General features: G+C 44.4%; 1 protein-coding gene across 1 annotated transcript in view; it reads right to left on the bottom strand.

The window, feature by feature from the left end:
- The window catches only part of CCDC60 (coiled-coil domain containing 60), a 163,131-nt gene that overhangs the window by 77,934 nt on the left and 72,042 nt on the right, over positions 1-13,155 (bottom strand). The window lies entirely within an intron of this gene.

Genomic DNA, 13,155 nt, shown 5'->3' with positions numbered 1-13,155 from the left:
TTCTTTAACTTTGCATCCACATGCTGCCAGGAAACTCTTGTTTGGAGCTAATCTGACCAAGAATGATTCCTAAAGTGAAACACGTCAGATGTGCTGAAGGGCCAGGCCATGCATTTTCTTTAAATGGCACCCATGAGACTGACAGCAGCAGAAAGACATTCAGAAATTCCTGACCCTCAGACTTTGTCTGCCTCAGACGCACCCTAAGAGAACTTGCTGAAGCATCATTAGACACTTATCAGGCTCTTTGATTTGGCTGTCCTGCATTTTTTTCAGCTCAGGGCAGAAGAGTGCTTCTATGAGCATTCTTGCTGACTCTGTTTTTGTTTTTGTGGGAAATTTTGAGAGGATGAGGTCCAGGTAAGCTTCTAAGGGGTCGCCCTAATGTCCCCCATCCATCTGATGGTATAATACGGCTGCAGTGAGGTTTGATTTTGGGGAAACATTTTCACTCCACATCATTGTGCATCTATTAAAATGATTTATGTAACATATCTTGGCTTCTCAATAGGAAAAAAAAAATTGTGCTCTCCTTGTAAGTTCCCTCCCCACACCCCCCAAAAAAAGCAGCCAGAAAATGGGTTTGGTCAGATGCTTGGACAGCTTCCCTCAGATTGAACAGGGATAGGGCATCCTGGAGCCCCTAAAGGTAACCTCCCATGTGCAGGTAAACTGGTTGTCTGGGAGAAGGCATCTAATGAAATCCTATGGGTTTTGAGAGCTACGATGTGGATCAGTGAGATGTCAGCAAAGAAAGGCCAGTATGGTCTGGCAGATCTTGGAGGACCTGTTCTCTACAGCGACACCTTGTGGTAGTGAAAAGCAATGGCAGCGGAGGACGCTGCAAGCGCAAGCTTTCTCCTCTGGGTGAGCAAGGTACCCAATGAACCTCTGTTTATTAGACAACCCAAAGGAGGAAGTGAAGCTTCTAGAGGGAGACCCTTGACTTCCTGAGAATAACTCATGTGATGGCTCATATGGTCAACTGAAAAAATAAAAAGAAGCATGACTCAAATTTGTAGCCTCTTTCATGTTACAGAAAAAGTGGTCCGTAGGATGAAATTGCTTATTTTCTTCTCAATGATCGGTTTGTGGGTATGGAGGAAGGACGTAGGTTGGTTCAGTTGTGATCCATCCTTTTTTCTTCCCATTGATTCAAGCTGTTGACTCCACTTCCGATAAAGGTAATACTAATAAGAAAAACGCTGATAATGACAAGAGCCAACACTTACTTGGGCAACTCTATTTGAGATGCTTCCTGTGGACTAACTAATATCATCTTAAAAACAGTGTCTGAAAAGGATCCAGCTCTTTGTCTGTCAAGGCAAAGGCCAAACTATAGTGTCCTAAGCTTATTACAGTTGCACATCCTCGGGCACCTGGTTTTCCCATCAGATAGGAATGAGACATCTCTGGGTCCCCTCACAGGTGGTAAGAAAATCTCACCGAAATTAAGTGGACAGAAGAACCCCAGTGGCATGGCCAAGCAGTTGGGGTGTGGTATTAAACACCAGCCATCAGGAGTCTTGGCCCTTCTGGTTGTAGTGTGTATTTAACAGATGCAGTCCAAGTGCCGGATACATGCATCTTGACTCATTTTATTTTCATCCCTGCCCTGTGAAGTAGATTTCATTATTATTCTCCTCATTTTACAGATGAGGGCAATGAGACTGGGAGATTAGATAGCTCGCCCACATTTAAACATCTTATCAGTGGCTGAGCCAGGATTCAGGCTGGTTCCAAAGGCCATCACATATTATACTATCTGTCAATACATTAGATCAGGTGAAGGGTAGGTGACGGGAAAACTGGTTTTAAAGGTGTTTCTTGTTCTTATCCATTTCTGGAATAGAGTCATGAGGAAATGAATACCTGTTGAAATATATTTACAAGCATTAATTTCGCAATAACAGAGTGTGAACTGCCTGCTATTTTTATTATTGTCATTGCTTTGCGCTCCCGTGGGTTGTGGGTTGGACAAATGACAGAGTGTCACTTCTCTCCCAGTGGGCGGCCGGGTGATTTTTGGTCTAGCATCCCAAGTGTTGCTCCTGAGCACAGTTCAGGTGTTCTGAGATGAGCTTGGTGAACCTGTGGGGTTTCTGGCTTTTTAATGCAGTTTTTTGTTGTTGTTGTTGTTGTTGTTGTTGTTTCTGGCTTTTTAATGCAGTTTTTTGTTGTTGCTTTTTTTTTTTTTTTTTTTTTTTTTTTTTTTTTTTTTTTTTACTTTTAAGTGAAATCATGACTGCAAAATGTTAGTTCACGCTACAGAAAAGACCCAGGCAAAGATGTGGTCAAAGACTATAGTCTGTTCAGGAAAAGTCAAAGTTTTCATTTGCTTTGCAAAAGGTGCATGGATTATAGCCCCGGGCAATAGGCTCATCTGGGTGACAACAGTCACTTCTGGAGGGGCCGGGATTACAGGAAGTGCTAATAAGTAGGGCAGATATTTTATGTGAAGAATCCTGGGGATGGGAAATGATCTCACTGATGCAGCCTGGTTCTATCTGTGGCTCAGCTGGATGTTGCCAGTAATTTAGGAGGGGTTTATTTCATGAACACTTTATGTTTTCATTTTGCTTTCCATAAACTGCTCCCCACATCCCCACTGCTGAAGACTATACTAAAGCAAAAAGTGCACAGTCATGTGTCAAGTATTTTCAACCTCTCACCCTGTATTTCTTGCTTTTCTCTCATTTCTTGTGAGAAAAGCTCATTTTGTTTCAAACATTTCCTGAATTAGCTACCTCTTCAGAACTGAAACACTGTAAATGTAGAAGACTTCAGTGAAGGGTCTAGAATCTTAAAGGTGCATGCTTTAGGAGTTCATCCTAAGCAACTAAAGTAATAATGATCTAACTCCGAAGATGTCCCTCTAAGCACTGTTTATATAACAGGACCAAATTGAAAATAATGAAGAAGTCCAGCAATAGGAAATAGGTTAGGTGAATTTTGCTGCATTCTTACACTGGAATATTATACAGCTATTAAGATGGTTGTTATGCTTGAGTGGATATTTGATATTGAAGAATTATTGCTAATTTTTAGATGTGGTAATGTTATTATGGTTTTTGCTTTAAAAAGAGTTCTTCTGGGGCGCCTGGGTGGCTCAGTCGGTTAAGCGTCCGACTTCGGCTCAGGTCATGATCTCGCGGTCCGTGAGTTCCAGCCCCACGTCGGGCTCTGGGCTGATGGCTAAGAGCCTGGAGCCTGCTTCCGATTCTGTGTCTCCCTCTCTCTCTGCCCCTCTCCCGTTCATGCTCTGTCTCTCTCTGTCTCAAAAATAAATAAACATTAAAAAAAATTTAAAAAAATGAAAATAAAAAGAGTTCTTCTGTAGATAGTCGTTTAAATATTTACAGATAAGATAATAAATGCTTGAAAATAATGGGGGAAGGGATGCCTGGGTGGCTCAGTTGGTTGAGTGTCTGACTCTTGTTTCCGGCTCAGGTAATGATCCCAGGGTCATAGGATCGAGCCCCACTAAGGGCTCTGTGCTGAGAGTGGAGCCTGCTGAAGATTCTCTCTCCCTCTGCCCCTCTCCCCTGCTAGCTCTCTCTCTCTCTGTCTCTCTCTCTCTTAAAAAAGATCTATATATTGTTAATATTTGTTAATATTCTTAATATTTTAGCAATATATAGTTAATATAATTAATGTGTATTAATTATATCATTCTGTCTGCCTTTATGGATATCTGAACATTTTCATACTAAAAACCTTAAAAAATGGAGTTGTAGATGTGCATTTATCGCATGGAAGATGTTCATGATCTGTTGCTGAATAAAAAAAATCAGGTTACCAAATGGTGCAGGCAGAGTGGTTCTCTTGCCTTATTAAAATTACATGTCTGTATAGAAAAATATTGGAAGTTGATATGCCAAAATATGAATAATCATTCCTTAGTGATGTACTTGTGTGTGGTTCCATTACTTATTTATATCTACTGATCTGTATTTTCTAGTTTTTCAAGATTGTCTTATTGGTGTATGTTTTGAAAGTTGTTTAAAAAATAGAGTTTGGGGGGGGGGCGGCGCCTGCGTGGCTTAGTTGGTTAAGTGTCCGACTTCGGCTCAGGTCATGATCTCACGGTTTGTGGGTTCGACCCCAGCATCGGGCTCTGTGCTGACAGCTCCGAGCCTGGAGCCTGCTTCAGATTGTGTCTCCCTCTCTCTGTCCCTCCCCTGCTCATGCCCTGTCTCTCTCTCTCTCTTTCTCTCTCTCAAAAATAAATAAACATTAAAATTTTTTTAAAAATAGGGCTTGGCAAAGCATAAGAGACTGTTAAAAACTGAGAACAAACTGAGGGTTGATGGGGGGTGGGAGGGAGGAGAGGGTGGGTGATGGGTATTGAGGAGGGCACCTTTTGGGATGAGCACTGGGTGTTGTATGGAAGCCAATTTGTCAATAAATTTCAGAAAAAAAAAAAATAGGGCTTGGGATACAGAAGTATCTAGTAATGCTGAGCATGTGCAAACTCGACGAGCAACAATTCCACTTTTAGGTATATTTGCAACAGAAATGCGTATGTTCAGCAAAACACATGTACAAGCATGTTCACAGCAGCTCTGTTCATAGTACCCCCTCAAAGTGGAAACAACCCAAATGTCCATCAATACCATAATGAATGCGTCATGCTATCTTCACCGAATGGAAATTAGAAGGGACCTGAGAAAGACCAAACTCCATCCAGCTTTATGAGACAGTATGGATAAGCCTCAGAAACATAATGTTGGATGAAAACAACCTGATAATATAAAGAGCTCCAACTGTACAATTTCATTTATGTAAAGTTTGAAGCAGGAGGAGCTGATCTCAGCCTCAGAATTCAGGATAGCGATTTTTGGGGGTTGGGGGGGGTAGTGACTGGAGAGGACACAAGGAAGCTTTCTGGGGGAGCCTTGGTAATGTTCCTTTTCTTGATGGGGGTGTGGGTTAGCGAGGTGTGTTCGTTTTGCGAAAGTCTATTGAGTTTAATCATTTGTGTGCTTTCCTGTATTATGTTATATTTCAATAAAAAAATTTTTAAAAATTACAGGGCTTAATGCATGCAGCGTCTGCTCTAAGTGGTGGATTAGTGCTTTATTGTGCAGCCTGTGGTTACATCCATTAGAGTAATGGCTTGTTCAACAATCCCCATAGGAAGAGATTTAAAATTAATCTGGAAATCCAGTACTAACGGCTGATTTGCACAGTCTCCACTTATGAACTATCCTTCTTGACTCCCCACCTCTCCCTATCGTATTGGCTCTAGCTGGCCTGAAAACATAACCCTCCAAGGTTCAGAATCTGGGATTGGGTGTGATATTCCCGCATCTCATGCTGCACTGTGCCTGGAGCTCCCTGACTAGGGACAGGGAGGAATCCATGAGATCGCGATCATATTGTAAAATAGTTACAGTCACTCAGGGTACACGGATGATGTAAGATACACAGCTACCATTTATCAAGCACTTACCATGGGTCGGGCACTGTTCTAAATGCTTCACATGTATTAACTCATTTAATCCTCACAAGAGCCCTGTGAGAGGGAGAAAGTATTTATGCAATCCCCACTCTGGGACTCAGAGAAATTAGGTAGTTTGTTCATCACTATGTGGCTTGTAAGTGGCAACTCTGAATTCCCTGGTCTCATCTCTGTTCTCAGAGCATTAGAAGAGCTAAGGGAAGGAACGAAGTGGAATAGAAGATAGGATACACCTTGTCTCCTTTTGTTCTCATCAAAGAAATCCCTGGAAGGAGACATTGATTCCATCCTACAGATGAGAAACTGAGGTTCAGGGCGGTAAAATGACCAGAGCAAGACCACTTAGCAGATAAGGGACAGGGCTGGGACTGTTTGTCTCCAACGTTGACGCTTTTTTGTCACTGCCTGTGAACATTTTCAGATGATCTCACAAAACCAGCTAAAAAACAAAGACTACCTTCTGTTGACTTATTCCTGCATTCCTCGCTCATCTCTTCTCACAAATGCCAGCAACAGTGTGAAGCAGGTCTTGTTATTTCTGTATCCCATACCATAGATAAAGAAACTGAGGTCTAGAGAAGTGAGTTGATTTGTTCATGGGCGCCTAGCTAATTGCTGGTAGCGCTGGAATTTGAATCCACCGCTGACTCCAAAGCTAATGCACTTCCAACTGTATTATGTAAGGCCCCAAGCCTAACTATAAGACTGAGCACATTGCCTGTCATCTGGGAAAGAATTTCAGAAAATGAAGTATTGTGCGAATCCTTATGTAGCCACAGGTTCAAGGGTTCAAGTTACTATGATGCTTAGATTTGAAAACATGGTCTTTTAATTCTTTTTTTTTTTTAATTTTTATGTGGGATCCTCTGAGGTAGCCCTAGCCACAAGGAAAAGAATTAAAAAGATATCTACCCTCAGTGGAGAGCGGTCTAAGAAAAGCAGAGAAGAAAACTTGCCCTCGATCTACGGTTAACTAGAGGTGTCAAAGACACACGAAGACATCAGTAACAGAGAAAAAAATGGGCAGGGCCTGTGGGTCACATTCAAGATGATAAAAATGCAATTAACTTGAGCCAGGTTCCTCCAGCCCACAGCGGTGACCTACCCGTTGGGCACGCGGCTGTGTTTATCAGTTCTGGGCTAAGGACGCAGGGCCAAGTGCTTGCCTTTCTGGAACATGTAGGGGACTCATTAAAGTCCACCCGCTGGCTGCAGGGTGTGGGGATGATGTGACATGGGGGGAAGGCACTGAGGGCTTCTTTGAATGATTCATAAGGTGCAATTCAGAAGCCTTAACTTTGCCTGCATCCGAGGCATTGACCAGCATGTAAATCCATTTTTCTGAAACAATTCTGGGGCTTTGAGGCAAGTCTCAAGTCAGGGGGAGGGGCTGGTGGGCCAAGTCAGGCTTAAATTTGTAAATGAAGACGTTCTGAGTTACAGGCTGTGGACGTGGAGGTCCTGGGTGTTGAATGGTGAGACGTAGAAGTTGCTGAGAACCGCCAGTGAATGTCTGAGGTCAACAATAATTTTTCCAGCTATTTAAATTCACTGATTAAAAATCAGCCTCATTCATAAAGGGATTTGGTTGAGGTCTGTTCCTCCTGTTGGTCTCTTGCATGCCAACCCTCAAATGGAGTTAATAAGGTGTCATTATAGACACCAGAGTCTCCTTTTGAGATGGCAAATAAATTACATCCTGTGCATGGAGGATTTTCAAGACCAAATCTGGACTCAGACTGAAAGAGTGCTGTGATCCACTAGTGATGTCTGCCTTGGACACAGGAGAGAGAAGTGGGAGTGCACGAGCCACCTATCTACCATCCTGGATGTAACTTTTAATTAATTTATTAGTCTCATCTCTAATTGTGTCCAGGAAAAAAAAAAGTTGGGAAAAACTCATTCTACTTACCAGCTCAGACACAAACCATATCTCAAAGTGAATGTCCCTTATTAAACGTTATTACCTCATAAAGAATTAAGTCATCCCATCAACAAACACTTGGGAACTGTGACAGTGGACATGATATAGTCTAGGCTGTGGTAGATCTTATATCCTAGTGAAGGAGGCAGAGGTATCAATGAGTCATTGTAGCACATTGACCCTTCCTTTCCCTTGTCCCCCGCATCCAATCCATTAGCCAGTCCTGTGGCTCTAAATAAATCCCGAGTCTACCCACTTCTCCCCGGTTCACTGCTATTTGCCGGCCAGACCATTGTCAACTCTTACAGCCTTTCAACTGGGCTCTGTGCAGCATATGGAATGTTCTCTTAAGAATCAGATCATAGCCAGGGCGCCTGGGTGGCTCAGTTGGTTAAGTGTCTGACTTCAGCTCAGGTCATGAGCTCATGGTTCGTGGGTTCCAGCCTTGTGTCAGGCTCTGTGCTGACAGCTCAGAGCCTGGAGCCTACTTTGGGTTCTGTGTCTCCCTCTCTCTCTGCCCCTCCCCTGCTCAGGCTCGCTCTCTTTCTCTCTCTCTCTCTCTCTCTCTCTCTCTCTCTCTCTCTCTCTCAAAAATACATAAACATTAAAAAATTTTGTTTTAATCAGATCATATCCTCTCTTGTTCAGCACCCTCCAATGGATTCTCATTACATTTAGACTAGGACCCAAATGCTCACCATGGCCTATGAGGCCCGAGGTCCATTTCTCTAATTTCATTGACTGCTTCTCTCACCCTGTCTCACTCAGCTCCAGCCACACTGGCTACTCTCTGTTTCTCTGACACTTCCAGCTTGTTCCAACTTTGGCTCCCATCCACTATTTTCCTCTGGAATACACCTGTTGTCCTCCACCCCCCTTCCTCCTATATCTTTATGTGAATGGTTCTCACCATCCAGATGTCAGGCCGAGAGCCCCCTTTACAGAACAGCCTCCTCTGGCCACTCTAGATAAAATAGCAGCTTTCTCCCCATCACCAGGCTATAGGCATCACCTTGGTGGTTTTGTTTTTTTAATTTTTAAAAATATTTATTTATTTCTGAGAGAGCACGAGCAGGGGAGGGGCAGAGAGAGAGAGGGAGACACAGAATCCAAAGCAGACTCCAGGCTCCGAGCTGTCAGCACAGAGCCTGACACAGGGTTTAAACTCACAGACCGTGAGAGCATGACCTGAGCCAACGTCGGATGCTTAACTGACAGAGCCACCCGGGCGCCCTGCATCACCTTGTTTTATAGTCTCATAGTATATAACCAACACTCCCTTCTCCATCCTATTTCATCACCCACTAACTTGTTTGTTGTCTTTGCCCCATTTTAATGCCCACCATTGCCTCTTATTCACTGAGGACAGGGATTTTGAATGTTTTGTTCGCTGCCGTGTCTCCAGTATATCCAGTCATGCCTGGCGTATCCCTGGTGATACCTGATATTCAGTATTTGTTGATGAAAATGAGTGACCACAGAAAACTGAGGAAGAACCAAGAAGTGCCTAACCTCTTACAAAGAAAAAAAAAGCTTCTTCCTTTGCCAGAATTCCACCTTTGTTATTCTTTTTTTTTTTTTTCAACGTTTATTTATTTTGGGGACAGAGAGAGACAGAGCATGAACGGGGGAGGGGCAGAGAGAGAGGGAGACACAGAATTGGAAACAGGCTCCAGGCTCTGAGCCATCAGCCCAGAGCCTGACGCGGGGCTCAAACTCACGGACCGCGAGATCGTGACCTGGCTGAAGTCGGACGCTTAACCGACTGTGCCACCCAGGCGCCCCCACCTTTGTTATTTCTAACTGCCTTGCTTCAGCTGTCTACCAAATGGAGCTCTAAAGCAAAATCTCAAACACTTGCATAATCTGTACCCTGCTGGGGTCTGCTGGGGAACTTGTGGGGGGGTGGGGGGGCAGGGCGGTAATTTCTCCCTGTGTCTTTGCAGTTGCCTTCACCTAACTAAACTTGGCCATGGGCAGATCATAGCTCCAAGTCAATGTTTTAGTTTTAGTTGCAGAGATGTTTATTTTCCTTAAAACACTTGCAATAAAAAGCACCAGCAGCTTTGGAGAAAGATAGGTTATCGGCTTCATGAGTCCAAGAATTGGGCGCATGCGGACACCCCGATTGTCACCTTCCACTAGGAGAGATTCCGCGAGCAAGCGCGTGGCAGGCTGCCTGGTGCCACCGAACATCTGGCAGAGCAGGCGAGGAGGAAAGCAGTTAGGTTTTTATTCTTTCTAGCATCATGTTAAACTGGCCATGAAACTGGGGATGGTGTCATTGAATTATAAGAGGGCTGAAGTATTAAATAAAAATCCAGGAGGTAGTCGGGGTGCCTGGGTGGCTCTGTCGGTTAAGTGTCCAACTTCGGCTCAGGTCATGATCTCACGGTTCGTGTGTTCGAGCCCTGCGTCGGGCTCTGTGCTGACAGCTCCGAGCCTGGAGCCTGCCTCGGATTCTGTGTCTCCCCTTCTCTCTGCCCCTCCTGTGCTCATGCGCTGTCTCTCTGTCTCTCAATAATAAATAAACATTTTTTTAAAAATCTAGGAGGTAGTCAAGGTGTTTGGTTCAAGGTAGGCTAAAGTCTCTCATCAGCGAAGTGTGTTTGAAAAACAGTAAGTGGGAAAGACAACATCTTTGCTAATAATTCGCCTCATTTAATACTGGGAGATGGGCACACAGGGTTTGCATCTCTTGGGGAGGAGATTTCCCCTGGAAAGCAGGATGTTTCCTTCTGAAGGGGACTCGCTGTTTCCTTAAATGTCAGTGGAATCTGAGAGCGTGGCCAGGTTGAACACTTTATTGTTTTTTCTTGTTTTCTTGCTTGTGGCTTTGCTGTGTGGCCTTTTCCACATTCTCTTTCATGTCCAGCGTTTGGACAGGCTAAGCCTGTCCAGTGAGGATGTTAAATTCTAGCTAGTTTCAGAGCCATGGTAAATGCGTCTGGCAGGAGTGACAGTCTCAGCCTGCCAACTCAGGGGTGGCAGAAAAGCCACTGTCTTTATCACCTTTTGACTAAAGCCCCTATGTTCTGCTGGCTTAGTCCAAAGTTCAACCTTGGTTGGTGGGGGAGAGGAAGCATGTCCCCAGGGATGTGCCGGTGAATGCTCCACAACCATCTCTCTTGGCGGGGGAAGGGGGGGGGTACAAATAAGCCCTGATTGGTAGCATTTGTGGATTTCTGTGCTGTGAATGTTTCCACTGTGGCTGATTTTGAGCTACTGACATGATGTCAGTGAATGTAGAGCCGGGCAGACATTTGCCTGCAGCAGCTCCTGTTCTACAGTATTTCCACCAAACAGATACCATAACCAGAAATAACGTCAAGAGCACAGAGAAGAGTGAAATGTATGGCATCACTAGGAAGTGATGGGTTTTGAGTATTTATTACCTTTGTTTTAATGTGATGCATTTATTTATTTATTTATTTTTTCAACATTTTTTATTTATTTTTGGGACAGAGCGAGACAGAGCATGAACGGGGGAGGGGGAGAGAGAGAGGGAGACACAGAATTGGAAACAGGCTACAGGTTCTGAGCCATCAGCCCAGAGCCTGATGCGGGGCTCGAACTCACGGACCGCGAGATCGTGACCTGGCTGAAGTCGGACGCTTAACCGACTGCGCCACCCAGGCGCCCCAATGTGATGCATTTAATTGTGAGTTCATATCATTGAATTTTAAACTGTAGCTGTGTCTAATAACTGGCTTGCAAATTTGCTGAAAATTTTGCATTCAGTTCTGGTTTGAGCTGGCTCAGCTTTGTCGCCCTCCTTGAGCTGGGTTGAGTCTTGGTATCTGGAATTTACATAGGTCAAGCCATCTGTTGGTACCTTTAGTTATCAGCTGTTTGTCTACAGGATACAGATTAATATGGAAACTCTCATTTCTCAGGCTCCCAAGATTCTGGTATGTATTTGCAGCTGAGGCTTTGGGTCAGAATCATCTACCTCAAGATTGATAATACTCAGCTGGTAAGAACCTGGTTACAATGGTTGTATATGGCCGGTGTCTGTTCCGATTGTTTGGTGCCCATGACATACAGATGGTTCTGTATTTTGAACTTCACCTCTGATCCAAATTCTGTGCTGCACCATTCCTTCTGAAGCCTGGAATGTCCTCCAGGCATGGCCGTGGAGCAGAGTACAGATCCCAGTTGAGGCGTTCTTTCTCAGCTACACGAGCCTCTTTCTTTGCTGCCCCCATTCAGGTAGCTCTTGACTTTCTGACACTACTCCCCACAAGGTTCTCAAGGCCTGAGCCTCAAAAGCCCTCTCGAGCCTGGGTTCAAATACTCTAGAGGCCAATATGTCCACAAGTAATGGAGGAGTCCTTGTGGGTCTCAGCCCTCAATTCTGAGACCCAAGTTCACATGCCATCCCTGCGCTCAGCTCTATACGAGCTTCTGGGAATGAGGTCCATCTGCTCTCGAGCTGGGGACATTCTCTGCAGGATTACCTCAACATTGACTATTAGTCTGCTTAGGCTGCCATCACAGAATACCACAGCCTGAATGGCTCAAACAACAGACATTTGTTTTCTCAGTTTTGGAGCCTGGAAGTTCAAGGTCAAGTGTCAGTAGGGTTGGTGTCTCCTGAGGGCTCTCTCCTTGGCTTTCAGACAGTACCTTACTGATGATGTCTCTTCCTCTTCTGATAAGGACACCAGGCCTGTTGATTCAGGGGCCCACCTTTATGAACCCCCATTTAACTTTAATTACCTCTTTAGTGGTCCTATCTCCACATATAGTCATTGAGGGTTAGGGCTTCAACATGTGCATTGGGGGGTGGTGTGCAATTCAGTCCATAGTAACTACTGAGCACCTGAAAGGTGGTTGGTCCAAACCGATGTGTGCCTTGAGTGTAATTCATCACTGCTCATTTTGTATCACTTTGTCACTTTTCATCACGTATGAAGAATGGAATAGAGTATTTCATCAATATGTTTTATATTGATTACATGATGATTGATAACACTTCGGCTGTGTTGGGTTAAATAGAATATGGTATTAGAATTACTTTCACCTGTCTCTTTTTACTTTTCAATAGTAGTGCGGCTATTCAAAAATTTAAAATTACATGCACAGCTTGCAATTAACGTTTCTTCCGGACAGGGGGTGTTGATGCGTGCCTTCGTCCCTTCATGGCATTCTTCCTCCCCACCTTTCATGCCCACACCTTGCAGCCCCCTCTTGGGCTCTTGCATCCAGTACCATCAGCTGTGCTCCTGGACGGAGAAGGTGTGGAGACGCAGATGGGCAGTAGAGACAGAGGGAGCTTCCGGGTGAGGGAGGTGAAGAACGAGAATGTGTTGCCCTGACTTGCATTGTGGTCTGGCTCAGAGTGGGAGACACAGAAGATAAATGGGCCTTCCACACTGCCTGTATGACCCCCCTCTCAGCACATCTTTACGTGTTTTGTGCTCAGAGAGTCTCCATCTCTTCCCGTGCCTTGAGGTGTTTTGCCAAAAGTCCCATTTATGATCTTACCTTGAAATGTTGCAGGTCCCAGGACAGAGTTAAGAGGTGAGAGGGAGAAAAAGCCCAGCTCACCATCCAGAGATGACTAAGATAGGGTTAGACCTCAGTTTGTTCATGCTATTTTACAGGAAGGGGTTGGGTGGGGTGGGAGGTTGGATAGGGATGGCATTGTGTTAAAGGCCACACAAGGGGCACTTTAGCTGCTTTATTTCACCCAGTCCTTCTAACAACCTCATATCATATTCATTTTACAGATGAGGACACAGAGACTCGGGGAGGTTCAATA

Source organism: Prionailurus viverrinus, chromosome D3 (genome assembly GCF_022837055.1).
Source record: "Prionailurus viverrinus isolate Anna chromosome D3, UM_Priviv_1.0, whole genome shotgun sequence".
Classification (NCBI taxonomy): domain Eukaryota; kingdom Metazoa; phylum Chordata; class Mammalia; order Carnivora; family Felidae; genus Prionailurus; species Prionailurus viverrinus.
This window is presented reverse-complemented; position numbering and strand designations above follow the sequence as displayed.